Source organism: Dromiciops gliroides, chromosome 6 (assembly GCF_019393635.1).
Source record: "Dromiciops gliroides isolate mDroGli1 chromosome 6, mDroGli1.pri, whole genome shotgun sequence".
Taxonomy (NCBI): Eukaryota; Metazoa; Chordata; class Mammalia; order Microbiotheria; family Microbiotheriidae; genus Dromiciops; species Dromiciops gliroides.
The window spans coordinates 140,473,330-140,495,886 of NC_057866.1; the positions used below are offsets into that span (position 1 = coordinate 140,473,330).

At 40.7% G+C, this 22,557-nt stretch overlaps 1 pseudogene; it reads left to right on the top strand.

The window, feature by feature from the left end:
• The first annotated feature begins 292 nt into the window (after positions 1–292).
• Positions 293–622, top strand: LOC122730533 (annotated as a pseudogene).
• Positions 623–22,557: the final 21,935 nt, after the last annotated feature.

Genomic DNA, 22,557 nt, shown 5'->3' on the forward strand with positions numbered 1-22,557 from the left:
CAGCACAGTGCCCAGTACATAATAAACACTTACTAATACATGCTCTCAGTTCATTCACTTATCCTTCAACGAATTCTGTGACATTCCTTGAAGATGATGAGAAAGCACCTGAATGGAAACCCAAAGAACTCTCGCATTTTCTGTTGCAGTGAAGTATCTTCCCGTTATTTCCTTTACAAATGGGTTCTGTGGCCTAGCGCCCCCTTCCGCCAGGTCACCGCAGCCCACTGCCTGACGGGCTGCTCGGGAGTCGCCACTGAGCTTTACATCAGCACAAGAAGAAACAAGCAACATGGCAGCAATACCGTCCAGCGGTTCACTCGTAGCAACCCATGACTACTCCCGAATACGTCTGGGTTCCACTTCCAGCAACAGCTCCTATGGAAGTGCTGAGTACTCTGGGTAAGTGATCCCCCACCATCCTGGTCTTCCCAAATCAGACCCAGGCCACTGGTGGGCGAGCTGCTTCTTCGGGAAGTCGACAACTGTATTGGAATCCCCAGAGCACTCAAGAACTTTCAAGGTTACTCATGGCAAGATCACCTGTGACCTGGCTCAGGACGCCATGAGGAAGTGGCATGTCAGCGAACCCAGCAAAACCAACATTTGACCTTCGGCGTGAGCAGCAGCACCCTCTGCGCTGCTCTCCCGCTTCTGAAGTGTGCTAGGCATCAGAGCGCATTTCCCTTGCCCTCCCTTACCCCCCACCCCTTCCCTCTCCCACCTATTCCCTTAGAATAGACAGGCTGCTTAACTGTAGAAATAGTTGTGTTGTGTGTGCGGATTTTTTTAAAAAGGAAAACAAAAGCAAAACACCAAAAAACAAGTAAAAGAAACCACACTGTTATCGTTTGTTTGATTTTTTTTAAACTATCCAAATCACCTGTGTGCTTTCCAGCAGCCTCAGTAACTGTTTACTTTGTACTCAGCAGAAACTAATAAACTTTGAGCAGCCTTTAAAAAAAAAAAATCACCTAAATGGATGCGAGTTTGGGTTTTTTAGTCCTAGTCACATAGAGCTGCCTCAGTCTTGTAGGTCATGAGGATGGTATTTCTAGCAATAGAAGCAGCAATTGAACCAATTAAAATCCCAAACTTCCCTTTGCCCCCTATCTTTCATGACTCTAAGGATTATAGTTCTTAGTGACTATAGTTATTACAAGTCTAAGATCCATGAAATTTTTAAAAATTTGACAACTTTAGCAAGGTGGCTCAGTTGGGTCTGGAGTCAGGAAGAACTGAATTCAATTCCAGCCTCAGTTACTCTCTAGGTTGTGACTCTAGGCAGGTCAGTTTCCTCAACTATAAAATGGGAATAATAACAGCACCTAGATTTCAGTATTCTTGTAAGGATCGAATGAGATGATTTCTGTAAAAAGTTCTTAGTACCATTCCTGGCACATAACAGGCACTATAGAAATGCTTATTTCCTTCCCCTTCCCTTTTATTTCAGTATAGTTGGTTTCCTTTGTAATCCTAAGTATTTAAAAACATTATTCTGAAAAAAAATAATAAAATAAATAAATGGATGAATGGATGGATGGATGAATAAATGAATAGATAGATGATAGATGATTGATAGATAGAGAGATAGATAGATGATAGATAAAAACCTTATTCTGAGAAGGAATTTGTAGTCTTGAACAGACTACCAAAAGGGTCTTTGGTATAAAAGAGATGAATAGCCCCTGCTTTAGAGCAATGTTCTGAAATGAACAGGTGTAGAATACTTGAAGATATGCATTGGTAGATGGAGTTTTCTCACCAGGTCTTTCCAATAACAATGAAATTAGAGATCTATTAGGGAAAAAATTCTTAAAGAAAATATGATCATAATAGAAATAATAACAACAATAGTAATAGAAACTCAAGAGGCAGTGTAGGGTGGAAAGAGTACTGTTCTCAGACTCTGAAGACAGATTCAGGAACTACTTATAAATTCATCCAACATCACAGTTATTTATATCTCTCTTAGCCTCAGTTTCCAACTTTGTAAAATGGAAATGATCCTTTCTGTACAACCAATGATTATAAAATCAAATAAGAAAATATGAGAAAAAGCACATTGGGAAATGATAAATGAAAACTTTAATTATTTGGCTCTTCAGTGGATATGGGAAATTATCAGTCAGAACTCCCCTTAGTGGTACAGATTTCACTCCATCCAAGCCTGCTCATCCTATGCAACTCTTGTTCATGTCCTCCCATAAATCCTCTACCCAATATGCTGAGGACTTTCCTCTGAGACTCTAAACAATGAATGAATACCAGTGGAGCATGTGGGCTGCCCATAGTTTATCCCTCGCTCTTGCCACATGACCAGCCTGCTTTCTTTTCTAGTCGTAAGTGTCCCTGAAGGTATCCTTTATGTCTCTTCTTCTGCACAATTCTTCATTGTGTAATATGCTACTTCCTACTCACCTCCTTCACGTGTTTCTCCATTGCCTTTTCATTGTTATAGTCGTGCATGATTCACACAGCAACACTAGGAGAATAAATGATGTTTAAAAAGTAAACCTGTATATAACAGTAAGGTATCATTACGATCCCAAGATCATCTCTGACACAAAAGCCTGTGACTTTAATACCTGTACTCTTTCAGTGATGTTATATGATTCTAAATCATGAAACACCACTCTGACTTCAGAAGAATAAAAAAACAATTCAGGCAACTTGAGTTTAGTTAGTTATCTTTTAGTGCCATTGTTGGTTACATTTTTGTAGTTTTTGTGTAGATGGTTCACACCCATGTTTCTCTGAATTCTTCATATTTGTCATTTCTTATGATGCAATAATAGCCCATTATTTTCATGCACCACAGTTTGTTCAGTCACTCTCCAGTTGGTAGGTACCCACTTGTTTGCAAGTTTTTACTACCACATAAGAACACTGCAGAGAATGTTTTGGTATAATTAGAGACTTTCCTTCTTTTTCTTACCTCCTTGGCATATGTAGTAGGATATGAACAATGTAATGATTTTTCTTACAAGATTGCCAGTTTTTTTCCAAGTCAAGAAAGCCTTATTTTAAAAATTCAATTCTTTTCTATCCTTAGCATTAGTTTTGGATAATGATATTGCTTTCCTTCATTTTTAAACCATTTAAAATTTTCTTTTTCCAAAGTGAGGTAAGAAGAGTCTGGCCTATTTCCATACTTGCTCATGGTATGTGTGTACTCTGTAGGCTTGTGAGGTGTTATATTTAAAGTTTCTCCCTAATCACATTGCCAGTTCTTGTCCCATCATTCCCTCTAATGAACAGAATAAATCTGAAAGCATGCACACAACTGCAAGAAAAAGAGAAACAGCAATGGAAACAGCAACAAAAGTGATTAATTGTTTGTTTTAATGAAGTGACTGGCATTTAATAAGTTATTGATCCCCTCCACCATTGACTAAAATTGTTGGGGGTGGAGGGTGGCAGAAGTAAATAAATAAGTAAACAAAGACCTGCCACACCAGCTCATATAACACAATATTGATTAAGTATGAATTCGCAAATTGGGCTTCTTGTACTCTACCATGTAATGGCCAGAATGGATCTCCTGATTAGTATTGACTACTACAGTGTCCATCCAAAGTAATTATGAAGGCAGAGTTTGAGATCAAGAAGAATGGATCCTTAAGTGTGACCCTGGCAAGTCCATCAGCAAGGACTCTTGGGAAGTGACATGTTCACAGATAGGTAGTTGTAGAAGAGAAACACTCATTGAGAAAGAATCATCTTTCTGCACTGCCTCCACTTCTCAGTGGATGAGAATCAAAGCCTCATCCTGTCACTGACTTGACAGGGTTGTGTGAAGAAGGCAATTTGGTGTCACCAGTTTTGGAATCAGAAGATGATACTGACATTGATGCTGAGCATCATTTTTTGCTCCTAGGGCAAATTCAGTTGTGGATCGCTGAGTTGGTCATGTGGAGATAATCTTACCAATTGTCTCCAAACGTCTCGTTCAGAGAGGGAATGGTCCATCCCCCTAAAGAGATCTTTTCCTCATCCCTTTAGAAGAGGGTTCCTCTTCCACTTACACACACACACACACACACACACACACACACACACACACACACACACACACGAATGCATGTGATAAGACAGAGGTAGATGCTGGTAAAGGAGACTCTTGGGCCCAGGATCCTAGGGATAGAAGCTAATAACATTGACATGAGGAGGTCCATCAGATAAGGTATAGGGAGTGCAGTTGTTTTGGTAAGGAAGCATTCCCCACTCCTGTGTTCATGCCCTTTATGGCAAAGGCCTATTGCCTTTGTGCTATAGTCCAGTCCAAACTGGTATCACCTTCTTGCCTTTGGACTAGCTGCCCTTCATGCCTGGAATGTCCTTCCCCATCACTTCTCTCGGAATCCCTAGTTTCCTTCAACTCTTAGTTTAAATGCCCTATCTTATCTGGTATTTCTTTTCATTCCCTTCTCCAGCTGCTAGTGTCTTTTAAGCATAAAGGTTAAAGGCATCAGGGCAAGACCACAGGGACTAGTGACCTGTACTACTCCCTGTCCTTTATCCAGCCATTGTGGTTTGCTCAGGTTCAGTTCTGAGGAAGACTGACCTCTCTTTAGGGGAAGTAGGCTCCTTCAATCTCACAATCATTGGCTGATCGAACCTTTCATGCCAGTCTACTCATTCTGATGCTACAACCACAGCCCCCCAGACCTTTTGACTCAGAAGATCATCGGCTAAAGGAAAAGAAAGACAAAAGTAGAGTCAAGGAATCCAGGTGCCCCAGAAGCAAGACTGTCCCTGTGGGGAAGGAAGATGGAATCAATACTAAATCGGGGCGGGGGGGTGAAGCTGGGGGGCACAGTGGATAGACTGCTGGCCCTGGATTCAGGAGGACCTAAGTTCAGGTCCAGCCTCAGACACTTGACACTTAGTAGCCGTGTGGCCCTGGGTGAGTCACTTTACCCTCATTGCCCTGCCAAAAATAAATAAATAAATCAGGACAGAGAAGGGCCATTCTTTGTATAGCCCTATAGGAATTATATCTTGTCATTTGGAGAACTGCAGCCCAAGAGAAAGCCAGTTGGGAATGGCACCCTCTTTCAAAATGTCCCTTGAACCCTAAACCTTTCAGCTCAGCAGCCAATTAGGTGACTTGCAGTAATGAGTACCAGAAGTTGGCCTTCATGGTTAACCAGAAATGAGCAGAAAATATTCACACATGCATTGTATGAGCCACCTACATAATGTCTATGTGTCTCCTGGCTAGATTATAAGTTCCTTGAGGACAGAAATAGTGTTTATTGTTTAATTCTTGTATCCCGAGCACCTATCCTATGGTGCTGTGCACATAGGAGATATTTGATAAATGCTTGTTAACTGGTTTATTGAGATATAAATGGGGGTGATTTTTATTTTGAAAAGATAGAATTATGACTATCCAAGAAGAAAGGGGTTTAAGGGGCAGGCTGTAATGACTTCAAGCTGTGCAGAGCAGATATTTTTTCAATCTATCTATGGTAGAAATAGACTTAAACACAACGTTGGTGGTAAACATCTATAGCCTTTTCAAGGAATTACCTGAAAAAAATATTGTTCATTTTCTTCCAATTTGCAGACCACATCTTAGTGCAACTATATTAAATCTGACACAGCACAGACTGCAGACATGAAGAAAAAACACACAGCATAATTATCAAGAGTTCTTTCCCCTAAATATAGATCTCACACGCATGCATGCACACACACACACACACACACACACCTTAGCATGGTCCTTCTTTACACAGCATTACTGAAGTTCCTTCTCCTAGATCTGGAATGTGCTTCCTGACATCGTCATCTATTTAAATACTAGCTATCTTTTCAAGGGCTAACTTAAGCGGCACCTCTTCCATGGATTCTTCCCTTGTTACTTCTTTTGGAAGTGATTTCTCTGTCCTGGGTACTCTCCTAGGCTTCATAATAACAACAGCTGATACTCATCTGCAAGTCTGCCAAGTGTTTAACATAGTACATTATCTCACTTGTGCCTCATAACCCTTTGGGCAAAGTATTAATATCACCTTTTTAAAGATGAGGAAATTGAGGCTCAGAGAGATTAAGTGATTACCCATTGTCACTTAGCTGACAAGTTTCAGAAAGATTCAAACCCAAGTCTCTCCTCACTCCGCACCCAATTCTCTTTCCACTATGCCACAAGATTCATGGATTTGGAGTCAGAAGACCTGACTTTAAATCTTGGCTCTGCTACTTACTAATTGTGCCATGCTGGATATATCACTTCTATACTTGGGGGTTTCAATTCCTTTATCTGTAATGTATGGGGATTGAACGAGATGATGTATAAGAAAGAAGTTTGGAAACTTGCAAGCTATGGCATCTTTTGCTGCCCAAACTCTGAAACATTTTGTTGAAGAGATGAGTAGTGAACCTTTAGAAAAGGAAGTGATGATGATAAAGAGCCTGGCTTTGTCAAGAATAGATCACGCCAGCTCTTTTTGTGGTGGCAAAGAATTGGAAATTGAGCAATACCCATTAATTGGGGAATGTCTGAACAAATTGCAGTTTGTGATTGTGATGGAATACTACTGTGCTATAAGAAATGAGGAGCAGGATACGCTCAGAAAAACCTGGAAAGACTTACATGAGCAGATGCAAAGTGAAATGTATACTGTCAGTGGATGCACAGTGAAGCTGTGTACAAAGTAACAGCAATATTGTAAGATGATCAGCTGTGAATGACTTAGCTATTCTCAACAATACAATGATCCAAGACAACTCTGAAGGACTTATGATGAAAATGCTATTCATCCCCAGAGAAAAAACTGATGTTATCTGAATACAGATTGAAGCATACTTTTTTACTTAATTTTTCTTGAGTATTTTTAATCTGTTTTCTTTCACAATATGACTAATATGGAAACATGCTTTGCATGACTACACATATAAAACCTATATCAAATTGTTTACCTTCTCAATGAGGGCAGTAAGGAGAGAGGAAGGGAGAGCATTTGTAACTCAAAGTTTAAAAAACCAATACTAAAAATTGTTTTTACATGTAATTGGGGGGAAATAAAATACTAAATAAAAAACAAAAAAGAATAGATCATGCCAGACCATCCTTATTTCCCTTTTTTCCTAGATTTTAGCTCAGCATTTGGTAAAGTGTCTCATATTACTTTGGGGGGGGGGGATACAGAGAGGTGTGGGTTAGATGTCAGACCAATTATATGGATTCAGAGCTCAAAGAGTAGCAAGTATGGTTCCATGTCAACTTGGAAGGAGTCTCCATGGAATGCCCTAGAAAGCTATGCTTGGCCACATGCTGTAGAGCTCCTTTTAATCAATTACTCATTTAAAGGCATAAGTGTCACACTTCTCAAATTTGCAAATGACATAAAGCTGAGAGGGAAAGCTAACATATTGGATGACATAGTCAGGATCCAAAAGGTCTTTACAGGATAGAAAATTCTGTTGAATATAATAAGATGCAATTCAATAGGGATAAATGTAAAGTCTTGCCCTTGGATTCAAGATATCGATTTCAGAAGTGCAAGATAGGGGAGGCATTGTTAAATGAGCTATTTTTCTGAAAATCATTGACTTGTGGGGAGTGGTTAGCGAACTACAATCTCAATATGTCAGCATGGTGATATATCCAAATGCCTACCACATAGTAGGTATTTCATCATTTTTTAGTGAATGAAATAAATAAGTAAAAGTCCCATTGTACTCTGCTTTGCTCTGACCACATCAGGAATATTGTGTTCCATTTGGGGAACCATGTTTTAGAAAGGATGTTGGGAAGACAGAAGGTGAAGTGCCTTAAGTATGTGCCCTATGAAGTTCAGCTGAAAACCCTGAGGATGTTTAGCTTAGAGAAGACTTGAGAGCGGCTTTAAAGCACTGTCATATGGAACAAAGATTGAATTTTTCTGTTTGATCCCAGAGGGCAGGCCTAGAACCAACTGTTAGTAATTATAAAGTATTAAAGTTGGGCTTGATATAAGGAAAAACTTCTCAATAATTAAAGCTATCCCAAATGGAATGGGCTTCCTCAGGAGGTTATGGTTTTCCCTTCAATGGAGTTCTTCAAGCCAAAGCTAGATGACTCCTACTTACATGTGGTATAGTGAGGTTTCCTTTCCAGGTATGGATTAGACTGGATGGACCACGAGGTGTCTACCAGCTCTGAAGTTCTATGATCCCTAAAGTCCTTACTCTCATTAGGTCTTCTGATCATGCCCTATTCCTATCTTTTTGTACATAGCTACAGGGCAGCTAGGCGATACAGTGGATAGAGCACTGGACCTGGAGTCAGGAAAACCTGATTTGAAATGCAGCTTCAGACACTTACTAGCTGTGTGACCCTGGGAAGTCACTTAACTTCTGTTTACTTCAGTTTCTAACTCTGTAAAAAGGAGATAATAACACCTACTTCCCAGGGTTGTTGTGACGATCAAATGAAATAATAATTAGAAAATGTTCAGAATATAGTGTTTTATACATATTAGTTATAATTATGTTTTGTCTTATTTTCTAGATTATAAATTTCTTGAGTTCAGGGATGGTGTCAGTCATTTTTAAAATTTCCTGCAATGCTACCCATCTATACTATCTAATAAAGGTTTGTATAATGAATGAGTGAATTTGATATCTTTTGGCATGTTCTCAATGTGACCATAGAGTAACAAGATAGATTTTTATCCTTTAGGTAAGAATCTCATTATTCAGATCTCACTTTTTCTTTGGTCCAGACCTGTGATTTCATCTGTGTCGAAAACTCCCAGTGGGGAAACTCTCTCCACTGATATGGAGGATCAACTTTTCTGTGACTTGTGATCATACACACTTCCCTGGAAAAACCAAGAGGTTGAGTGACTTTTCCATGGTCCCACAGCTAGAATGTGTCAGAGGCAGAACTTAAACCAAGGCCCTTAGGACTCCAAGGGCAGTTATTTTTCCACCAGGCAAGTTGTCTCTAACAGGCTCAATAATTATGTATTTATGTATGTGTGTGTATATGTATGTCTGCATGTGTGTATTTTTATAAACATGAATATATACATGCATATACATATAGGTACCTGTTCATTCATCTAATCCTTCTCCTAAATTAAAGCTCTTTGGGGGCAGAGACATTATCTCATCTAAACTTCTTTTCTTTCTTCTCTCCTCACTCTCATCAAAATACCATGCATTTGGTAAGCTTAATAAATGGTTATTGGTAGGGGCAGCTAGGTGGCGCAGTGGATAAGCACCAACCCTTGATTCAGGAGGACCTGAGTTCAAATCCAGCCTCAGACACTTGATACTTACTAGCTTTGTGACCCTGGGCAAGTTACCCTGGGCAAGTCACTTAACCCTCATGGCCCTGCCCCCCCCCCAAAAAATGGTTGAACTGTGTGACCTTGGGCAAGCCAGTTGCTTAGACCTCTTTTTACCTCTCTTTAAAATAAGAAGGGTGGACTAGATTACTTCCAAGGTGTTTTCCAGATCTATATCTATGAACTTACAAATCCAGTATAGAATTTTGCTTTCACATTGAGAGTAAATAACATTGGGGCAGCTTGGTGGTGCAGTGGATAGAGCACCGGCCCTGGATTCAGGAGGACCTAAGTTCGAATCCGGTCTCAGACACTTAACACTTACTAGCTGTGTGACCCTGGGCAAGTCACTTAACCCCAATTGCCTCACCAAAAAAAAAAAAAACCCCAAAACACAACAACAACAACAACAAAACAAAACCAAGAATAAATAACATATATTATGAAACTGACAGTTACAGATTCAGGAGTATCTGTGAATAAAAAGTGGCTGTCTCTGGCATTTGGATGGTTTTTGTTTGGGGAGGGGTTGAAGGATATGTTTTATTTATGCCTTTTATTTTTACTGTTATTTCCAGAAATAGCACTTCTACCCTATCCTTGCCCACAGGTTTCTTGCCATTAAAAGCAGTTAAGAAAAGCAATTGAGCCTAATGACTTATGCAACATTGTAAACCTATGACTCAGTAGTATAATTTGTAGGGCCTTGGGATAGTTTTCCTCACAACATTGTGAAGATCACTTCCTTTGAATCCTGAAGGTTTCTCAGGCCTCTAGAGGTCTCTATTAAAATGTGTCCACTCCGGGGGCAGCTAGGTGGCACAGTGGATAGAGCACCAGCCCTGGATTCAGGAGGACCTGAGTTCAAATGTAACTCCGACACTTGACACTTACTAGCTGTGTGACCCTGGACAAGTCACTTAACCTTCATTGCCGCGCAAAAAACAAACAAACAAAAAAATGTGTCCACTCCTAGAAAAGGTTAACAACACCTTAGCACTTAAAACAATGATTAGTTGACAAGGAACTGAAAGGAAAGGCTTTGGGAAAGGAATGTAGGATGGACATCTGGGGGAATGCAGGGAGGGGGAAAGCAGGAAGGGGAAAGGGGCAGCTAGTGAGGTCATGGAGACAGGCTTTCCATTTGTCGTGATTTTACCCAAGCTGCATCAGTAGCACCTGCCCTGAGTGATTTTGTGGTCTTTTAAAGACCCTAACACCAGGAAATTATAATCTTTTTTTGTCATAGAGTCCTTTGGCAATTTGGTAAAGTTTATGGAACCTTTCTCAGAATAATGTTTTAAATTTAAAAGATACAGGAAATAAAGGAAACCAATTATATCAAAATTCAATTATCTGAAAGTTTTTTTTTAAACGACCCAGGCAAAAGATTGGAAATTGTCAGGATGCCCATCAATTGGGGAATGACTGAACAACTTGTGGTACATCATCATGATGGAATACTATTGTGCAATAAAAAATGACAAGTGGGATGCTTTCAGAAAAAATCTGGGAAGACTTATATGAACTGATTCAAAGTGAAGTGAGGAGAACAAGAGGAACATTGTACACAGTAACAGCAATATCTACTGTGAATGACAGCTATTCTCAGAAAGACAATGATCCAAGACAATTCTGAAGGACTCATGATGAAAAATGTGATCTACCTCCAGAGAAAGAACTGATGGAATCTGAATGCAGATCAAAGCATACTTTAAAAAAAAAAACTTTATTTTTCTTTGTTTAGAGCTTTTTTTGGTGTGTTTTCTTTTGTAATTTGGCTAATATGGAAACATGTTTTGCATGACTGCACAAGTACAATCTGTAGCAAATTGCTTGCCTTCTCAAAGAGGGAGGAGGAGATGGAAGGAGGGAGAGAATTTGGAATGCAAAAAATTTTTTAAATAAATTTAAAAACTGTTTTTTACATGTAATTGAGTGGAGCAGGGGGAGGGGGGGGGAGAAGCCAAAAACAAAACAAAACAAAACAAAAGCAAGTTCCTGGATATCCCATAAAGAACTCCTATAGTCTAATCAACCACAAATCCAATGCTATCATCTTTTTTACATTAACACAGAACTGAGGGAAGAAGCACTGCGAACCATGTTTACAGTGTTGGTTAGTGGAAAGAGTACTGTATAGGGAGTCAGAAGAGCTGGGTTCAACTCTTACCACTGTCTCTTGTCAGCTTCATTGGGGAAGCCACTGCTCTCCTTGAGCTTCACCTGTAAGATGAAAAGACTGGTCCTCTAGATGACCTCTAAATGCATTCCCTTCCAGTTCTGTGATTTCATCCTCTGGATATGGGAGCTATCTAATTCCTAGGCTGCCTGGATGCTGCTAATTAAAAACAATGCATGCTTTACCTGCAAACTACACCTTGTTTATTTCTAGCCATATAAGCACCTTGTATTAGTCCTCCTAATGATGTTTCTGAATGCTTTTCTCTGATTTCTCCACACCTCACTGCCTTTACTCCTGCTTTGCTAAAGAATCTCATATGCCTTCAATTCTTCATTTTAAATAGGGGAGGGTCAGGTCCGTGTGCACCATGGCTAATGTACAAAATGTCTGTGGCCTAGTTGCTGAACATTTCAGATTTTTATTCTCTTTGAATTAAACCTTTTGTTAAAAAAAAATGAAGGTTCTATACTGACACAGTGGCCCGCATAGCTGAGAAGTGGTATCTCTGGGCAGGAAATGCTACTTCTTGTCAAGATCTGAATCTAAACGTACCCGTTGGGAGGTTTTATTTTTATTTTTATTTTTATTGTAGAGCCTCTAAAAACCATTGTTGCCTTATGCTATGTAACCACTACTTATCCTGGATTGATCCATTCTGCAAGAGGGAGGTGGGAGGTGGGAGGCTTTATGAAGACTGAGAGTCAGTCTTAGACTGGTGAGAAAGTAACCTTTTAATTATCTTTTCCATGCTGGCATCCTAAGCTTCTTTGTGGCGGCCTCATTTCACAGTGGCCTGCTCCACGGCTGTCATTTTCCCAGTGTCACTCAAGCGGGTATAAAAAATGATTGCTTTTATGGCTTGTATTTGGGAATTTGTCAAGGTTTCACATTTATAGAAGCCTCAGAGCATTGGCCTAATGGGCCATAATTTGGTGTTTAAAGGGATATCGATGGGCAACCCGCAGGGGCCCAGGGTAGCTTTTAGTGATCACATCCTTAGGCCTGCCAAAGAAATCGCCCTCCTTTATTTTGGCTGCAGTAAACCTTGACTGTCAGGAAACTCCAGCCCAGGTTTCTGAGAACACTTTGCAACCTGAAGGGAGAGGAAAAAAAAAAAAAACAACTAGTTAAGCCTCACATGGTCTGAGTCTTGTGGAGGGCAGGAAAAATGGTAGAATTTAAATCCTGTTCTCCTAAAATGCACTTTAGATGTTAACAAACCTCCACTCAACATTCTGGTTTTAAAAAGATCTAGATGTATGGGCTTCTGTGATGTATGCCAGGCACTGACAATTATTAGAGGTGCAGGAGCCAAAGTTGCCTTTAGATAATGTGATGTGATGTAATATCAAGAGTCTCTTGGAAAGAGTTGGAAGAGAGGTTCTAATCCCAGTTTTGCTATCAAATCGAGATGGAAACTTGAGTAAGTCACAATTGGATCTTGAGCTTCCATAACTGAAAAATGAAGCATTGGACCAGACAATTCCTAGCATTCTACGAGCTTAAACATTCTGTGCTATTAGGATCCCAAAGCACTTAAATGACTTTTTTTTAAGTAACAATTTTATGGGACATTTAGGCTACATATCTATAATCCAGTGACACGGACCTCCTTTCCTCGCTGCTCCATATACAAGACACTAAGTCTCCAGAGTCCAGACATTTTCACTGGCTGTCCTTCATGCTTGGAATGATCTCCTCCCTGGCCTCCACTTCCTGGATTCCTTCAAGCCTCAGCTAAAATTCCACCTTCTTCAAGAAGCCATTCCCCAACCTTCTTAATGTTAGTGCTTTCCCTCTAAAAGCATCTACAGTTCAATCCTGTATGTATCTTGTTTGTATGTAGTCATCTGCATGTTGTCTCTCCCATTAAACCACAAGTTTCTTAAAAATCATTAACCATATTTTTAACTTTCTTTGTATCCTCAGTGCTTAGCATAGTGCCCAGCACCATAAACACTTATAAATGCTATTGTCTGACTGACACTTCATTGGGATTCAGGAAATTTTGAACTGGAAGGGGACTTCAGAGATCACCTAGCCTAGTTCCTTCATTTGACAGATGATTAAATGACTGTCAAGATCACACAGCATCTAAGGACAGATTTGACTCAGGTCTTCCTACTGGAGGATTCAAATTCAGGTCCCCTGTGTCAAAGTCCAGTTGACATACCTGCAGATCCTACACCTAAGGGAAAGATGAGAATAAGGAGGCCTTCAGAGGTGGTGACTTGTTGAAGACCACACATTCGGCTGAACCTGAATCCATGAGCCTGGATTTGGGCTCATGTCTGTCACCTGCAAATCTAGGACTCCATACTACATCATGGCCCAAAACATCTCTTTGGCATCCCACCCCTTTCTGTATGCCCTTATCATTTGATTTATCTGGACCCTGTTAGCATCTATTATCAGTCTAGTAAGAGAGTAGCCAGTTCCCTTTCTCAAACACAATACATGGTCCTGGTGATGATGCAGGCAGGGCTATCACTAGTGTGGGTAGCTGACTCTGGCTTTGCTCAGACTGTCCCATCTACCTGAAATGTGTTTCCTCCTTCCTCTCTCTTGGGCTAGAGCATCCCTAGCTTCCTTTTAGCTCATGTGGCACCTGCTATGGGAATCCTTTTCTCATTCCTCAGGTTGTTCATACTCTTTCCGTCTTTGAATTTTCCTAAGAAGCAGTGTGGTATATAGTAGATAGTGAGCTGGATTTGGTCAGGACAAGCTGGATTTGAATCTGCCTCAGACACTTATTTACCTGCATGATGCTGGCTGATTCTCTTAGCTTCTCCCTGTCTGAATTCATCTCTAAAGTAAAGGGGTTGGACTCAATAACTTCTAGCTCTCAATGCATTATCATATGTATTCCCTTATCTACTTACATGCATCCCCACAGTGAGATGTAAGCTCTTGGCGCCAGGGACTGTTTAATTTTGTCTTTGTATCTCCAGTGCCTAGCTAGTGATTGGCCCATAGTAGTCGTCTAATAGATGTGTATCCCCTGTGCCTAGCACAGAGCTTGGCACATAGTAGTCGATTCATAGATCCGTGTCAGATTGGATTAGATTGGTGAATGGGACTTTGCCCCAGGGCACAAACATGGGGGCATGTATCCTTCCCATGCGGCTGCTGTCTTTGTATCTTGCCTTTTGCCTCCAACTTCCAGGGTCTCATCACCTTCCTGGACCCTCCTCTCTCTGCTCCCCTCCCCCACTGTGGAGACAAGGAACACACTTTCTGGGGTATGGATGGCTCCCCTCTCCTGGCATCACTACACTGGTATCAGATTGTTCTCTGTCCCTCTGCCCTCCCCCTCCACCCCCAGCTGAAGTTGCTTCAGGTGCAGAGATTCCTAGTTCTGGCTCTAGATGTGTGTTCCTTAAGTATGCACCTTAGCCTCAGCTGCTTCCCTTGTAAATCACCTGGTTTGGCCCTAGTCTCTGAGGACCTGCTGGTGTTTATTACAGCTGGTCTTTCTTCCCCCTCAGTATGTCTCCGCTTAGCTGGTGTGTATTTGCTCAGCAGGCGATTTCTCTGAAGTGACCTGGGCAGCCCTGGAGATTTATGGCGGCTGGTACTTTCATTATGTCTCAGTGCTGCCTCGTGAGCTCACTGCATCTGTCAGAGGGAGAACAGAATCCTTCCCAGAATAAGCCTCCAGTCTTCTCTTTGAACATATGTTCTTGATTACACGAAAAGAGGAAAGTCTCTTCGTTTTTCCCCATTTGGAGGTTAAAGTGGAGGGTTTGTCTAAAAACAGATTGCAGTAAATTGTGGGTTTATTTGAACAGTATGTCAACATTATTTACTTGGGGGGGGGATCTCAAATTGATAGGTTTCTTTTAATTACCTCATCCTGAAAGCTGCTTTCAACAAACAGCAAATATTTCAGAAGCCATTTAGATAAGTCTGGAAATGCTGAATTACTGGAAACCCGCCGAGAATAATACCTTTAAAAATGTTTCCATAGTTCTGAATAGAAGAAACCTTGGTTCAGAAATAACTTGTCTCTAACTAAATGGAGTAGAGCCTTCTGTAATCCGATTGGGCCTCCTGGCTTCCCTCTAAGCAAAGGCTGACAGGACTTAGGGATGAGACTTCGAGCTGAATAGCACCTCAGAGAAGGCAACCTCTTTGGAGCAGGGCCTACACTCAGAGCACAAACTCAGAAACAAAGGTTTCTTTGGGCCTCACTCTAAAATTCACCTTCTCTTGATTCCTGTCTAGGGGTATGCCCACCAAAAAAAACCCCAAAAAACCAAAAACCAAACAAACAAACAAAAAAACAAGAAAAGGGTGGTTCAAGAAGCTGGACATTTAGATGAGGCCAAAGAATGAATCTATAAGATTTGAGACAAGATATATTTAGTTGATAATTGAACTAAATCTAACCCCATTTAAATTATCCCAGAATCATAGATTTAGAGCTTTAAAGAAATTTAGGGACCATCAAGTACAACCACTTCATTTTACAAAGGAGGAAACAAGTTCAAAGAGATTAATGGCTTGCCCAGTTTTCATAACAATTTGCCTGGATCAGGATTTGAACTCAGTTCTTCCTGACTCTAAGTAAGGCAGTACCATCCAGTCACAAATCAGCTGCCACCTCCTGGTAAGGCCTTTCCCAATCACCTCCAGTTATTCTCACTCTCCTCAACATTACTTAGTATATATACTTTTTATTTGCTTTTCTATGTTCAATTTGTAGTCCCCTAATAGAATGTAAAATCCTCAAGGACATGACAATTTCATTGATTTCTTTATATCCCCAAAACCTAGCTCAGGGCTTTGCACATAATAGGCATGCAAATAGTTTTGTGGTAGAATCTCTAGACTCACAATTTTGTAGCCCTGGACAGTTCTTTTTTACATTATTTTACATGTTATACATTATTTCTCTTGATCTTCATAGAGAAGTGATACCTGCTTTAAGGATGAGACCAGCAGGATTCACAGGGGAAGTGACTTGTCCAAAATCACAGCTAGTAAGTAGTAAAAGCAGAATTCCCACCTAGATTTTCTGACTTTGACTTTTTTTGGCTTAGTCTAAGTAGAAGAGATCATCTTTCAACTAAAACAGCCATCCTCAGAATGTGCTCCAGAGACTGCCTGGGATTCCATCACACCCTTTCAGGGGTTCCATGAGGTCAAAATACTTTCATTATAATATGAAGATGTTTTCATTTCTAATATGATAAATATGGGTAGATATAACCCACATAAACAAAAGCTTGGGGAGGGCATCCTTAATAATGGAAGGGGTTTCTGAGACCAAAAAGTTTGAGAACTACCAGTAAAGAGCCATCCACAGGATATTGAATTGGGACAATTGGACTGAGTCTTAGGATGGGGGCAATTCTGCTTTATTGTAGGAATAAGGCAGCTGGTCAGTGAATTTTGGAGTTGGCTAGAAAAAGGAAAGAGGATGACAGAGCTAGAAAGGACCTCAGAAGACATGTGGTCCTACTCCTTCATATTTATAGATAAAATGATTGACTGGGTCTCAGAACACTTTATGTTCCAAATAAGAAGGCTGAGAGGTTAAGGAGCACTTCATTCAGAGGATTTGGGTTCAAATTTCTCTTCTGTGTGATCTCCAACAAGTCATGAACTAGTTTAGACCTCACTTTCTTCATCTATAAAATGAGGAGACTCATGAACCACTAACTAGCTTGAGCTCACAAAGCTAATTAATTAATTAGTGGCAAAGTCAGGATTTGAACCCTAGTTCTTTAACACCAAATCCGCCTCTCTTTCTTCTGTGTCATTCTGTCTAAAGTGGTATCACATCTAAACAATACCCTAGTACTCACATACGAACAATCAGCATTTCCATACACATGCCCACAGTCAGTAGCTTTTTTGTGTGACTTCTTTTTCCTTCTAGTTTGTGCATGATATTCATTTTAAACTCCTTTTCTTTTTCTAAAAGTACTAGGAGAGAAAAGAGAGAAGGGACCCTAACAATGTGATTTTTACTGGGCCTTAAATCACAATAAAGACTGGGCCTGCTTTATAGGTAGCACCTTAATATAGACCCCACAAGATGAAGAATGTTAATGTTAGGGAATTTTAGAATCAGAGAATGACTTTAGCAGGTGCCAGTGGACGATTCTACTAGCACATAATGAGTGCCTTCTCATGTGCTGGGTTCTGGGATACCAAGGCAAAAAAACACAATAGCCCTGGCCTTCAAAGAGCTTAAATTAAGGGTATGTCCTACTTTGTTTTAGTCTTGATAGCTCCAGTGCCTTGCACATAGTAGGCTCTTTAGAGCAGGCTTATTGAATGAATTCTACTTGGGATGTGGGGGTGCGAAATGTATGCAAATGAGTATAGTACAGGGGCAGCTAGGTGGTGCAGTGGATAGAGCATAGGCCCTGGATTCAGGAGGACCTGAGTTCAAATCCAGCCTCAGACACTTGATACTTAGTAGCTATATGACCCTGGGCAAGTCACTTAACCCTCATTGCCCTGCCCCCCCCCCAAAATGAGTATAGTACAGAAAATAAAGGAAGAAAAAACCCACTAACAACCGAGGGAATCATGGGAGGCTTCACAGAAGAAGCCTCTGAGCTGAGCCTAGAAAAATAAGAAAAGGATTGTAAAGGCAGAAAGGAGAAGAGACTATATTCCAAGCATGAGTGACAGCTTGTATGTATGTGTGGAGGAGGGAGATAGTGTCAAGTTTAGAAGCCATATAGATTTCATGAAGAGGGGAATATCTAGACAGATGGATGGGAGCTAGATTGTAGAGGGCCTTGAATTTCAGGTGAAGAAGTTTAGATGGGAAAGATAGGCCTATGTATTTCCTATGGGAAAAGAAGATCAATTGATGGTTCTTAAATAGGGAAAAACATAGGGCACGATGATATACATTAGATAGCACACTCTCTCTAGAGTTAAAGAACCTGGGTTCAAAACCCACCTCCAACATTAATTACATGTATATCCTGGGCAAGTCACATTTCCTTGGAGCTCTATTTCCTCATCTGTCAAATAAAGGAGGTTTGAGTGAATGTCCTTGAAGGGGACCTTCTAGCTCCCAATCTATGATCCTCTGATCAGGTCTATGCCTTAAGCCCATTTTGGCAGGTTGTGGAGGATGGATTGGAAGAGGAAAGGACTGGAAGCAGGAAGACCAGTTAGGAAGCAGGAGACCAGTTATAATAAGGCAACTGAGAGGTGATAAGGGCTTGAACTTGACCTGTGATTAGAGAGAAGTAGATGGCTACACATTTTGGATTCTAATTCCTTTACTGCCTGCCCCTGTAAAAGTAACAGCCCATAAGCACTGAGCCATAATTCTCAGGGAAAATAAATCATCCCGCTGTGCCCACACATCCCAGACATGCTCCACAGGTGGTTAGCTCAGTCAGATGCAAGTCACTTCACCACTTTATTTCCTGGTGTAACTCTCAGCAGTCATCCTTGCTGAGAAAAGGGATAAGGCCCCTACTCTCCAGGGACTTCAGAGGGAAGTCAATCCTCCTTCATTTCATTGACACTAAATTCATGTCACCTAGGGAGTAACCCGGATGGGGTTTACTCTCTTGGCATTCAGTCTGAAGCATTTTTTGTCAAATGAAAGGCTTCCTGGAGACCCCACATGCCCATCAACACACTGACCTTTAGTCACAGTAACAGCTGGTTGCAGAAAACAGAGAAATGGTATCCAAAGGAGACAGACTTAGCAGAGCTCCGAGGTCCATCATATTTGTGGACTGGGTGGAAGTGGCCTGGACCAGAAGTGAAAACGCTTATTGGATAATTCAAGCCAAATGACTGACATTTCGTGAGAAACTGTGTTCTTAGCCATATATTTGTGTCCTTCCTCCAGCAGCTTCTGACACCACTGGCTCCGACCTTGGGCAAGTTATTTAACTGTTCAGTGCCCAAACAATTCTCCCAAACTACAAGATGCAGAAAAGGCCCTGACTTGCATTGGCAGAGTTGGTATCCTTACCTGGAAGTCCCTTAGGATACCAATGAAATCACAGGTACACTCCCAATCCCCTGCCCTAATACTAGCTGACATTTACATAGCACTCTCAGGTTTGCAAAGAGCTTTACATCCATTATCTCATTTGAGCTCCACAATAACTCTGTGAGGGTTATTGTGAAGGTGGTGGCAAGAATTATTTTGCACATTTTACAAATGAGAAGACTACCTCTGTAACCATCAAGGAAGGGAGGAAGCCCAGTGGCTCACTATCCTTGCCATCACCATCACCATCACCAATTACCAATCACCGACCAACTGCCATTGATGTAACCAAAAGCCAGGGAATAGCAGTATCTCTTCCCCAGACCACTGGCCTTTCTTCTATTCCAGCCTCCCCAAGAAAGTAACTGTCAGCCTTCATTATCTGCTGACCAACGGCCACCCACAGGGCAGGCAAGCCTGAGACAGCCACCCTGAGCCAGGGAAGTAAAACCACCACCACCTTGACCACCATCCTCCCTCCCACTTTGATGGGGACAAGCCAGGACCATGAATGAGCCCAGAAGCCCTGGGAATAGCAGTGCCTCCAGACCAATTGGCCCTGCTTCCAGTCCAGTCCTGGCAGGGAATCAACCCTTAGGGTGATACAGTCTGGAAACTACCTTTACAGAAGCTGTAGTCCCCACCCCTACTGAAGACTCAGAAAAGAAAGTTTTCACTCTCAAAGTCCTTGGCACTATAAAATGATTCAATATAATAAATGGATATGCTTTTCTTCATAGAAATAACATTAAAGATGCCATCTGCTTTGCCATTGTATCCTAAGGACCATGGGGCCTTTCCATCTGCCTTGCAACTGAATTCTTCCATATGTGTTGTCTCCCCCATTAAAATGGGAGTTCCTTGATAGAAAGGACTATCTAGACTATCCCCAGTGTTTATTACTTAACAAATGTTTAATAAATACACAGTGCTTATTATTTAATAAGTATGCTCCCAGTAATTATTTAATAAATGCTTTTTCACTCATTCATTCTTTCATTCACTTGGAGAAATGAAGTGACTTCAGTGAATTCTGAGGTGAGATTGCAAGTAAGGTCTGTTCACTTGAAGGCCAGTACTTTCTCCATCGCACCAGGCTATCGCCAGTTGTTAGTGCCCCCGATTAATTAACATATACTTGTTATGTATTTTGTATCAGCCATAGCAACTCTCTAAGACTTTCAGTTGTAGAGTGCCAACCTACATTGAAAGAGGGAGTTTCTTCATTAGGAATTCCCTATATTAGGGAAATCACAGATCCAGTAAAAAATATACATATATACACATACACACATACATACATATACACACATACATATACACATGCATGCATACACACACACATATATGTACATATATATATATATATTTGTTTGTTTGTTTATTTGTGTGCATGATTTCCCTCCAGTGGAATGTAAGCTCCTAGAAGGTAGGAACTATTTCAGTGTTTGTATCTTGAGGGCAACTATGAACACAGTAAGTTAACATAATCAATACTTCTTGAATGAATGAATGAACAACTCCCATCACACTGGGGATACTTTCTGAATTTGTTTATTTAGTTTCCAATTTTTAGACAGTTAAGTATTTCTAGATGTTGTTATTGCTGTTGTCTTATGGTCCTAAGTGATGTTCAAGAGAACAACGGTGAAGTCTGGTTTTTCATATAATTTTACTGTATATATGACAGAGAAAGAGAGATGTGAGCACTTACTTCTTCTGGAAGAGAGGCAGTTGAAATGAACAAGGAGGTGGGAGCTCAGGATCTGAGGTTATTTGTAATCCTCAGGCTTTCCACAGATGACTTTTGCAGTCAAGGGCTTGTGGGGTCAGTGTTTACCTACCCCGAAACAAGAGGAAAGTGTTTTGCTGTAAGCCTTGGATCACTGGGAAGCTACCACTTTAAAATACATCTTATTTCCTTTCCTTTTCTCCTAAGCACTCTCCATCTGCCAAGGTAAGAGTGAACAATTCAGCGAAGGATACTGAATTATACCCAGACCACTATGCAGGTGATTTTTTTTTTCTAAGACTGGCATTATACTTTACAGTGATCCATAAAGACCAGAATAATTTTGCACAGTGACACTGATCCCACAATTAGGGCTTTTGGTTGTATAGTTTGAGTGCTGCAAAGCTTACAGAGAGTGTAATAGCTGTATTAACTATCCAGTAAGGTAGGTCAGCATCTAAATTACTTATTAGGTGATGCTCTACCTGAATCAACAGCCCTGTCATGTAAATTAATCCTTCTCTTGTATATATACAAGATAATAAGAGACATCTTTCCTTAAAAACCTGCAGTATCCTTACTGGTCACCAGAGGGTGTTCATTCTGAAGACACCATTCATTTTGGCAAAACATCTGCAATGTCTAAGGTTCTAAAGTAGCTTTGATTAATGCTTTTTGTGCGTATAAGAGCCTAAAATTATTCTAGGGCAAAATATTTATTTTATTATTTTGGTAATTGTATTTCAATATAATATGATTCCTTTGTGATCCTATGTATTTTATTTTGGCATTTAAAAATATCATTATGGGTCCATAGGCTTCGCCAGCCAGCCGAAGGGGACCATGAAACAAAAATCCCTCATCTAAGGAATTAAGTTGGATATAGTTCAAAATATTAAAATATTAAATCTATTGTCCAACCATCTCCTAGCCATCCACCTAATTGCCTTTCCAAATCTTTGAATTTTGCTGGGTAACCCTGACAACATGCATCCTGACCCATAGAAAATGAGTCAGGACACATCTACCACCTCTCCGGGACTAAAAATGAAGGGAAGTGGAGAAGATGGTGAGGAGCTTCCACTCCCTATCTCAGACTCATAGAATAAAAGGGAAATCAGCTCCCCAAGCTCTACAGCCCAATGAGATTTATACTAGTTGGACAACTCAACAACTCTGGGTCTTTTTCCCTTGTAGCTCCTGGTCACCATCACTGCTCCAGGAATGAAACTGGATCTCCCCCAGACAATTCCTCTGGTTGCCTCAGGACTCCTGAAGACATGGCTGTTGACTGTGTGGTATCCAAACTTTTCTAAGAGGTTTTCAGTCACTGGTTGTTCTTCTTTGTCTCCCCCCCACCCCCGCC